Source organism: Bufo bufo, chromosome 4 (genome assembly GCF_905171765.1).
Source record: "Bufo bufo chromosome 4, aBufBuf1.1, whole genome shotgun sequence".
Classification (NCBI taxonomy): domain Eukaryota; kingdom Metazoa; phylum Chordata; class Amphibia; order Anura; family Bufonidae; genus Bufo; species Bufo bufo.
In genome coordinates this window covers 399,204,054-399,213,921 of record NC_053392.1, presented here as the reverse complement: position 1 = coordinate 399,213,921, position 9,868 = coordinate 399,204,054, and the positions used below count along the sequence as shown (strand labels likewise).

Here is a 9,868-nt window from a genome sequence, read left to right as displayed (position 1 = left end):
TGTCCAACTTTTATTTCAACTTTTATTTTGGAAAAGGTAGAACAGGTAATTAATAAATATGGTGCTCATTCTGGACAGCATATTTCTCAGTGTATTCACATCACACAACTGGCATAAATACATCGATAAATCTGCTGCTTCCAATCTCTTACAAAGCTGGCTGCCTGCAGCCACCACCAGGAGGAGCTCAGTGTGTATAAATGTATACAGTTACCTTGGAATCTGTAATAATCTCTTTGCATTGAGCTCCCCCTAGTGTTGGATGTGTAAAAATGCAGTGATTTCTCATAGGGAAGAGAAGAAGCAGTTAGTTTAGTGCCGCAACCCCTCTACCTGCAGGCCCCATAGCAGTTGTGTGGTCTACCTCCATTGAAGGTACGCCATTGCCTGTGATTGAAACTTGTAGAGGTCTCAATATTTTTGTCTTTAACTCCATATAGTGGACCTTTGTTCAAGTTTTCACTTTTACAGATTGTACCAGTTGATATTGCTTGGACTTTTTGCAGTACTGATTTTCATCTAAACTCTATAGATGTACAGAACCATAATTAAGGAAATTCATTATTTTATGTGTATGAGACTAGTGTTCATATTAAAAGAAACACAGTGGTGGTTACATTTTAACCATTATGCTAACACATTGATCCAAAAACTGCTCAACCCTGATTTAAACTCTGATAAATGGCCAGAGCCTCCAAATCTTTCTGTACTTTAAACACGTTTCTGTCAACATTTTGCTCACACAAAGGTATTGTAACAATCTTGTCAACTCCTCCTCAGTGAAAGCCTTTTTGGCAGTAAATGATCCAGAGTGTAAATGCAATGAAAATGGGGGAAAAGGTGGACATGTATAATATAGAACTTAACCCCCAACAGTCACAATAAAATTGGAAAAAAACCCTCCTAAAAATGTCAATTTTATTGTAGATTTTAAGTTTGTGTCTGAATTAAATATAGCCAGCGCACAACTCAGGTGACTGGAGTGCAGTTTTACCCCTTAGTGACATATCTAATTTTACCCTTAAGGACCAGTAACATTTTCCCCCTCTGCGCTCCCGTGGTGGTAACTTTTTACAATTTTTTTTATATTTAGCTATATGAGACCTTGAATTTTGCAGAAAGAGTTGTCGTTTTATTTTAACCATAATAAGGTACATACAGTGTAATAAATAACTTTTATTATTTTATTTGCAAGGGAGGGGAGATAAAAAAAAATGCCATTTTAACTATTTTGTGGGTCTACTTTAAGGGCCAGGGATTGTGTACACGCGTGTCCTATGTCCAGACCAAAGTGGTCAGGTAAGGAAGCACAGGCTGCGGCCTCCAACACAGGCTGGAAGAAAAAGGTCCGCCATTAGAGCCTGCTGTGCGAGGGCAGAGGAGGAGCAGCGGGTCCAGACAGTCATACCAGCAGCAGGGACAGGTACATAACGCAGAGCCCATGCCCACCTGTATGTGCAGATAGCAGTAGGTATGGGCCGCCAGCATAGCCACATTAAAAAAGAATACCCTTTTTTGATATCAGAAAAAACTTTTTTTTCTCAGAAAAAACTTTTTTCTGAGGTTTAACTGATAGCGCATCCAGACGCTATGTCCGGGCTCAAGACAAGGACACACAGGTGAGAGCTGCCTTCGTTTGTTTCTACCCTTTTTTGATAGTTCATTTAATTCTGTGTCTAGAATAGACTTTGTTTTACACAGTGGTCAGTCACTAAAACGTATGTAAAAAATCATGAGTCATAAGTTATTTCAAACCAAACCTGTTTCAATGCCAATCGTGGTCATTAAAGCCTTTAGATGCTGGCATCCTCTGCGGCCAATGAGGATGCAGGTAATTGATTTCAATGCCCAGGGTCTCACTGAAGAGACCCAGGGCATTTAAGCTGCAATTCTTATTTTGGTCAGCAGGTGGCAGGCCAACATAAGAAATGAGAAATTCTGAACAATTAATGGATGTAAAAAATCCCTGATTGTTCAGAATTAAAAAAAATATGGATTTTGTAGATGATGAAGGGAGGTTTGCTTATCGGAAATTGGAGATTAATGTCTATCTCCGTATTCCGTCCCTTCTATTCTATTCCCAGACTGTTGTCTTTGTTTCCTATATAACCCGCTTATTCTGTGTATTACCCCTTCCAGCCCTTCATACACCCCAGGAGTAACATACAACCCTTGCAGATATTTATATATAACAATAGTTTACTGATAACATAAAGATAACATAGCAATGGACATTATACATAAAGATACAGACACTAGAAATAACACAACACATAGAGGAAACCGCCACACACAGCTGCCTCCGTTCCTGCCCTACCTGGATGCTAAGCAATGTGGCTAATAATGTGTTTGTATATTAAGTATATCCATAGTCCTGGATATACACTTCTAACCAACTCACATCCAGTACCTGACCATATAGAGACTCATGCATAAATAGCATATACTGTATATAATCTACACGTAATACAATCGCAGACTTCAAATATCTATATGTACACATATAAAGTCTACTGGGATATTATACTTATATACATACACATATAACCAGATATATACTTAGCTTGCTCCTGAAGTGTTGTTGGTCCAAGGGCTGGCAGGAAGAGAGCGAGACTCCCAAGCTTCATGTCACCTATATATTCCTATGTCCCAGCCCCCACCATGGAGTCCACCCTGTGACCACCTAAATCTCTTCCCAATTTGTTGGCCAATGTTGGAGAATGTTGTCCAACTGCTTTTACAATGTGCCCTTCCTGCCTTTGATATGCTAACAAGGGATACAATAACCAAATGGCTACTGCCATACTGATATCACTGAATGGGTGAATACCACTGGATCAATATACACTATATCCAATTATTAGGCATATTTGTGTGGTCATCAGGCTGAGGTTCTGGCTAAGAGCCATATTTTCCTGTAACATATCCCCCTGTTGTCGGTATATCAACACACTATGTTGGAAGCCTGGTCTATGTGTGGGAGTGTTTACAATGAGAAAAAAAAATGATAAAAAGCTCATTTATGTAGCATGTTGATTCATCTTCTTGTGCATGGAGGGTTCTGATGTTCATCTGGGATTTCATAAGGAGGGGATCATCTGGTGCCTTCTTGATGGGTCTTAACAGATGTCTGGTCACCTTCTTAGATCAAGGACATTCATTGTGTCTCTGGGCATTTCTCCACCTGTAATCTTATTAAAACACAAGAGTCTGCTCCTCAGGGGAGCACACCTCAACAGCTGCAGTTCTGAAAATCTGTCAGGAGATATCATGGCCTCCCCCTGTTGACAGTATCTGTAGATGACACTTGGCTTTCTTAGTAGGCACATTACAAACTGTGGCTATATATCACAACCCAGTGGGAGTTCCCACTTGCAACAGCTGCACCCAAGTTCCGTGTCCCACTGGACAGTCGCAATTCCTGCAAATCGCCTCTGCGGATCACTGTGGGGTCAACCCATTCCCTTGCAGAATCCCCAATAGTGAGAGCTATGCCCCACAACCTGCTAGTTGTGCCGCGGGCTTTGTGGGCTAGTGGTCCACTGCGGCCCCCAGGAATTCAAGTGGGGCTCAGCCTGTGGGCGACCCCATTGGAGTAGCGGGACAGGTCACATGTGCCTGTGGAATCTTCAGTTCCTACTCCTTTGCGGGCGGATGCGGTTCCGGCGTCCGTGCCGACGAGATCGGGTATCCATGCTGGGCCACTTGAGCATCCGCGTGCACGCTTGAAAGAAGGTTCGCAAAGTGTTACGCGGCTGAACGTACCCGCATCTTATTCGCTACGCCGGCCACTGACGGGGAATATACCTGTACATCAACCCTAGTAGATTAGAGTGCAGGCATGGGTTAAGTGATCAATGACCAGCCAAGGCCGCACAAGTGTCAGGGATTAGGAGTCTTAGGTCTTAAGTCCTAATCTTGTGGATGGATAAATAAATAAATAATTAACTACTTAATTCGAGTGCCGCGGTTCTATATATTTTAGGGATTAGGATAATCATATGGCCTATGAGGAATAGACACATGGCACTCTGTGATTGGCTAGCAGGTGTTTAAGAGGTGATCTCCCTGGCTGGTCAGTGCCCACTGTTGTTTTGACAACCCGGGTGTATGTTGCTGTTCACATTCTTCCAGACTACCTGTGCATGACCTCTGAATTCCTCAATCCATGTCTAGAGACTGCCTGTGGGAAACTTCAATGCGGAACAGTTTGTCTCGTGTTGGACCTCGGATCGGACCCTGGAAATGTCTCGTCCCTAGGTACTACGTTACACAGACTATTTCTGTGCATAAGAACTTTGGCCTTGTCTGGCTGTCCCTTGTGAGTTTTCCTTCACAAGTTATTATTTGGATTGATTACCTGTATATGATTTCTGGTCTGGACTGTACTGCCGTCATTTAATAAATCCACCATTGTTTAAACTCTGTCTGGTTGTTTGGGGTTCTGCACCAGTACAGAACAGTGGGTCCCAACCTCCAGTTATCATGGATCGTATCCAGCAGCAATTAGTGGAATTGACCGGAGCAGACAATCTCTTGGTCCAACAGAGGATGAACATCTCTGCTGTAAATCTCAACAAGATCCATGCACAACTGGCAACAGTCAGGGACGAGCTTAAACTCCTCCTTCACGAAGTTCAGGGTTTGCCCGACCCGACTCCAGCAAAACCCAGAGTGGAACCCAAGATACCGCTACCTGAGTTTTTTTCGGGAAATAGGCAGGAGTTTCTCAACTTCCGTGATTCCTGCTATTTATATTTTGAATGACGTCCTGCATCTTCAGGGAATACCAAACAGAAAATCAGCATTTTATGTCCCTATTGAGGAAGGATCCGCAACGTTGGGCCTTTAATCTCCCGGCGGGATATCCGGGGAGACCTTCTTTCATACCATGAGTGTATTATATGATGATCCGAACTGCACTCGTACCATCTCCAACAAGGACGACGCCCAGCGGAGGAATTTGCTGCAGAGTTCCGTTGCTGTGCCAACTGGGGGGATGCCGCTCTCTGGCACCGGTTCCGGTTGGGACTATCTGACCCTGTCAGAGACTTGTTATTATCTCTACCATCCCCACCATCACTAGATGTGGCAATCAAGCAGGTCAACGCTGATCATCGAATTCGGGAACATCGTCTGAAGTGGTCTTCTCACCAAGCCTCATCCAGTCCATCTCCAAAACCCAGTAATCCGGCTGACAAACCCATGGAACTGGGGTCCTCTCACCTTATGCCTACTGAGGGGGCTCATCACCAAAATTAGGGTCTTTACCTATATTGTGGAGGAGTTGGTCACCAGCTAAAGAGATGCCCATTACTCCTGCCGGGAAACGACAAAGCCTAGTGGGAATCGAGGAGAACCCACTAGGTGCTCTGCTGCCTCCTCTTAAAAGAAGTCGGCTTCTCATACCCATTTCTATTGAATGGCAAGGGAAGGACCATCCTTTTTCCGCCTTACTTGACTCGGGAGCTGTCGGAAATTTTATCGACTCTTCCCTGCTTCAACAGTTCGTTAAGCCGAAAGCAGCCATTTCCGTCACCGCTGTGGACGGGTCTCCCCTTCAAGAAGGCCGGTCGTTGTGGATGACACCCGGGTTGCAGGTAACGGTGGGGGCTGGTCACCGGGAGGTCTTAAACATTTTAACCCTGGACATGCCATCCACTCCTGTGATTTTGGGTCTCCCCTGGTTGAGACTTCATAATCCAGTAGTGGACTGGCACTCTGGACAAATTTGCCAGTGGAGTTCTGATTGCCTCACTAGGTACATTTGTCCGGAGTGTGTTACCTAAACATAATCATCACTTCCAGGATGTGTTCAGCCCACAGGGGGCTGATGTGTTACCTCCTCATAGGCCATATGATTGTCCTATTGATTGGTTGCCAGGTACCATGCCACCCAGAGGACATCTGTATAATCTCACTGAGCCTGAGATTCAGGCCCAGCGGGATTATATAAAAGAGAACCTCGATAAGGGTTTCATTTGACCGTCTACTTCTCCCGCAGGAGCAGGATTCTTCTTTGTGGGAAATAAAGACGGCAGATTGAGACCCTGTATCGATTTCCACGGCCTCAATCGAATTACGGTGAAGAATCAGTACCCTCTTCCACTTATTAAGAAATTATTCTCTCAGGTGGCGGGGGCCCGAGTCTTCACCAAACTCGATTTGCGGTGTGCATATAATTTGGTATGCATTCGTAAGGGTGACAAATAGAACATCGCATTTAACACCAGGGACGGGCATTACAAGTATCTAGTAATGCCTTTCGGTCTCTGTAATGCCCCTGCGGTCTTCCAGAAGTTCATTTATGATGTCCTCCGGGATTTCTTGGGTAGATTCATGGTCATCTACTTAGACTATATACTAATCTACTCATCGGATCTGCAGACTCACCGGGATCATGTGTGTCAGGTTTTCCAGAAGCTGAGGGAGAATCGCCTATACACCAAATTCGAGAAGTGTCTGTTTGAGGTGAGAGAATTGCCCTTCCTAGGGTATATTGTCTCTTAACGAGGTTTGGCGATGTATCCATCGAAGCTCTCAGCTGTTCTGGATTGGCCTCCGCCTATGGACCTGAAGGAATTACAGCGTTTCTAAGGTTTCGCCAATATCTACCGCAAATTTATTAAGAACTTTTCTGCGGTGGTAGTGCCCCTCACGAACCTCACTAAGAAGGGGGCGAACCCATCTAAGTGACGAGAGAGGCTGGCGAAGCCTTTGAGACGCTGAAGCGGGCCTTCTGCTCCGCTCCAATCCTCATTCATCCAGACACTTCTCAACCTTTTTTCCTTGAGGTTGATGCCTCTGAGGTTGGTGTGGGGGCGGTTCTCTCCCAGTATTCTGGAAATCCTGAGAGGCTTCATCCTTGTGCCTTTTTCTCCTGGAAACTCTCACCAGCCGAATGCAATTATGACATCGGCAATAGAGAGCTTCTGAGAGTTAAGTTGGCCTTTCAAGAGTGGAGAAATTGGCTAGAGGGTGCGGAACATCTCATTACGGTTTACACTGACCACAAAAACCTTGAATACATTGAAAGTGCCAAGAGGTTAAATTCTCGTCAAGCTCATTGGGCATTATTTTTCACTCGTTTAAATTTACGGTTAACTTACAAACTGGGAACAAAAAATGTCAAAGAAGATGCCCTCTCCCGTTGTTTCCCAGAGGTCATTTCGGTACGTGACTCTGAGCCTGAGCCCATTATTCCTGCGAGGTACTTCGTAACCGCTTTGAACACCCCAGATATAATGGAGGATTTGTGTTCTCTTCTTCTGCCTTTGCAGTCAGAGAGCCCTCCTAACAAACCTGAAGGTCGGCTGTTTGTGCCTGTAAATTTCAGGCTCAGAATCAGACAACAGTTACATGATTCTAAGTCGGCCGGGCATCTGGGGATAAAAAACACCATGTCCCTTTGTAAACGTCATGTCTGGTGGCCTAAGATGTTTTTTTATATCAAAGCCTACATACAGGTATGTAGTATTTGTGTTCAATGTAAACTGGCTCGGTCCACTCCCTCTAGTACTTTGCTTCTGCTGCCTATTCCTTCGGCCCCATGGACCCACGTGTCCATGGACTTCATAACAGATCTGCCTAGGTCTTCCGGTTGTACGGTAATTTGGGTAGTGGTGGACCGTTTTAGTAAGATGGCCCATTTTATACCACTCCCCGGATTGCCATCGGCTGTAGAGCTGGCAGATCTGTTTGTCAAACATGTTCTCCGATTAAATGGGGTGCCGGAGGATATTATTTCAGATAGGGAAGTCCAGTTTATCTCCCGATTTTGGCGTTCTTTCTGCTCTCGGTTGGGGATTAGGATGTCATTTTGATTTGGTTTTCACCCAGAGACTAACGGGCGGACAGAGAAAACTAGCCAGACTCTGGGACAATGTCTCCGGTGTTTCGTGTCAGACTGCCAGGAGGAACAAGCAGCTCACCTTCCCTTTGCGGAGGTGGCTTATAACAACTCTGAACATGCCTCTACCAAGATGTCTCCGTTCAGGTGCGTGGGGGGCAGGAATCCAAGACTCTCCTCTCTGGTAGGGGCCTCCACTGACTCACCGGTGGCGGACCAATGGTTCCAAGATAGGCAACCCATTTGGTTGTTGGCGCGGCGGAATCTTCGTAGTGCAACAGAAAAGATTTGCTGATCGTCATCGCACTGCGGAGCAAGAGTTTAAGGTAGGAACATTCCCTTGAGCCAACCGTCTGCCAAACTGGGGCCTAGATTCATTGGTCCATATCCGTTGACACAGAAGATCAATTGGGTGAGTTACAAGGTTGCTCTTCCCCCATCAATTCGAGGAGTGAACACTTTTCATGTTTCACTGCTCAAATTGGCAGCCGAGTCAGCTCCCTTCATTCAAACTCCATCTCCAGTGGAGGTTCAAGGGGAGCCTGAATTGGAGGTTAATAAGATTTTGGACTCCCGTTTCGTCCAGAGGTACCTCCAGTATTTAGTGGACTGAAAAGGATTTGGTCCAGAGGAGAGATGTTGGGTACCTGCCCGCCAGGTTCATGCAGATGAATTAGTGGCAGCTTTCCATCGTGAGAATCTGGGGAAAGCCCATTTGGAGTCTTCTGAGCCGCCTCCTCAAGGGGGGGGGGGGGGGGAATGTAAGACAATCCCCTGTTTTGCGGTCCACTGGGGCCCCCAGGAATTCTCGTGGGTCTTGGTCTGCAGGGGACCCCATTAGAGTAGCGGGACAGGTCACACATGTGCCTGCGGAATCTTTGGTTCCGACTCCTTTGTGGGCGAACGCGGTTCCGGCCACTGACGGGGAATATACCTGTACTTAAACCCTAGTAGATTACAGGGCAGGCATGAGTTAAGTGATCAATGACCGGCCAAGGCCGCACAAGTGTCAGGGATTAGGATAATCATATGGCCTATGAGGAATAGACACATGGCACTCTGTGATAGGCTAGCAGGTGTTAACGAGGTGATCTCCCTGGCTGGTCAGTGCCCACTGTTGTTTTGATAACCCGGGTGTATGCTGCTGTTCACATTCTTCCAGAATACCTGTGCATGACCTGTTGAGAAAGGCTTGTATGCCGAAACGTGTCCTGGTTATAGGACATTTTCTGGAATGAAATAAAAGAAACCTACTTGCAAAAGACACAGCTGCTGGGATTTGTTGTTCTACCTGTGCATGACCTCTGACTTCATCAATCCATCTCTAGAGACTGCCTTTGGGAAACTTCTATGCGGAACAGTTAGTCTCGTGTTGGACCTCGAATTGGACCCTGGAAATGAACTTTGGCCTTGTCTGGCTGTCCCTTGTGAGTTTTCCTGCACAAGTTATTATTTGGATTGATTACCTGCATATGATTTCTGGTCTGGACTGTACTGCCATCAATTAATAAATCCACCATTGTTTAAACTCTGTCTGGTTGTTTGGGGTTCTGCACCATTACAGCTAGCACCCAAATTACACGCTATGCCTCCATGGTAGTTAGTTACTACCGTTAATGGGACCAGTCAGTTTTGGCCTGACTAAACGCCTACTTATAAGTGCCAGTGACAGACAGGGAGATAGACTGACATTTCTCCATACTACGTAGGAACCCATACAGAGGCTGACAGTACAGGGTTTACCTGAGTAAGACATACTGGAGAGATGCAATGACATGCCCTTATGATGACACTCTGAGCCAAGTTTAAGGAGCAACAGACCTTGGCACCGAAAAAATTAGAACCATATATTATATGCCGTCCTACTGATATAGGCGAGGGTTGCCTCACACAAACAAACTTTGGCTACTTTCACACTCGCATTTTGGGCGGATCCGTCATGGATCTGCAAAAACGGATCCGTTACAATAATACAACCACATGCATCCGTCATGAACGGATCCGTTTGTATTATCTGTA

At 45.5% G+C, this 9,868-nt stretch overlaps 1 long non-coding RNA gene across 1 annotated transcript; it reads right to left on the bottom strand.

The window, feature by feature from the left end:
• Positions 1–4,103: 4,103 nt before the first annotated feature.
• On the bottom strand, positions 4,104–9,229 carry LOC120997755. The gene is made up of 3 exons (XR_005778217.1): positions 9,141–9,229; positions 7,932–7,936; positions 4,104–4,135 (listed from the first exon to the last, which is right to left on the bottom strand). It is a non-coding gene; the product is annotated as an uncharacterized LOC120997755 (long non-coding RNA).
• Positions 9,230–9,868: the final 639 nt, after the last annotated feature.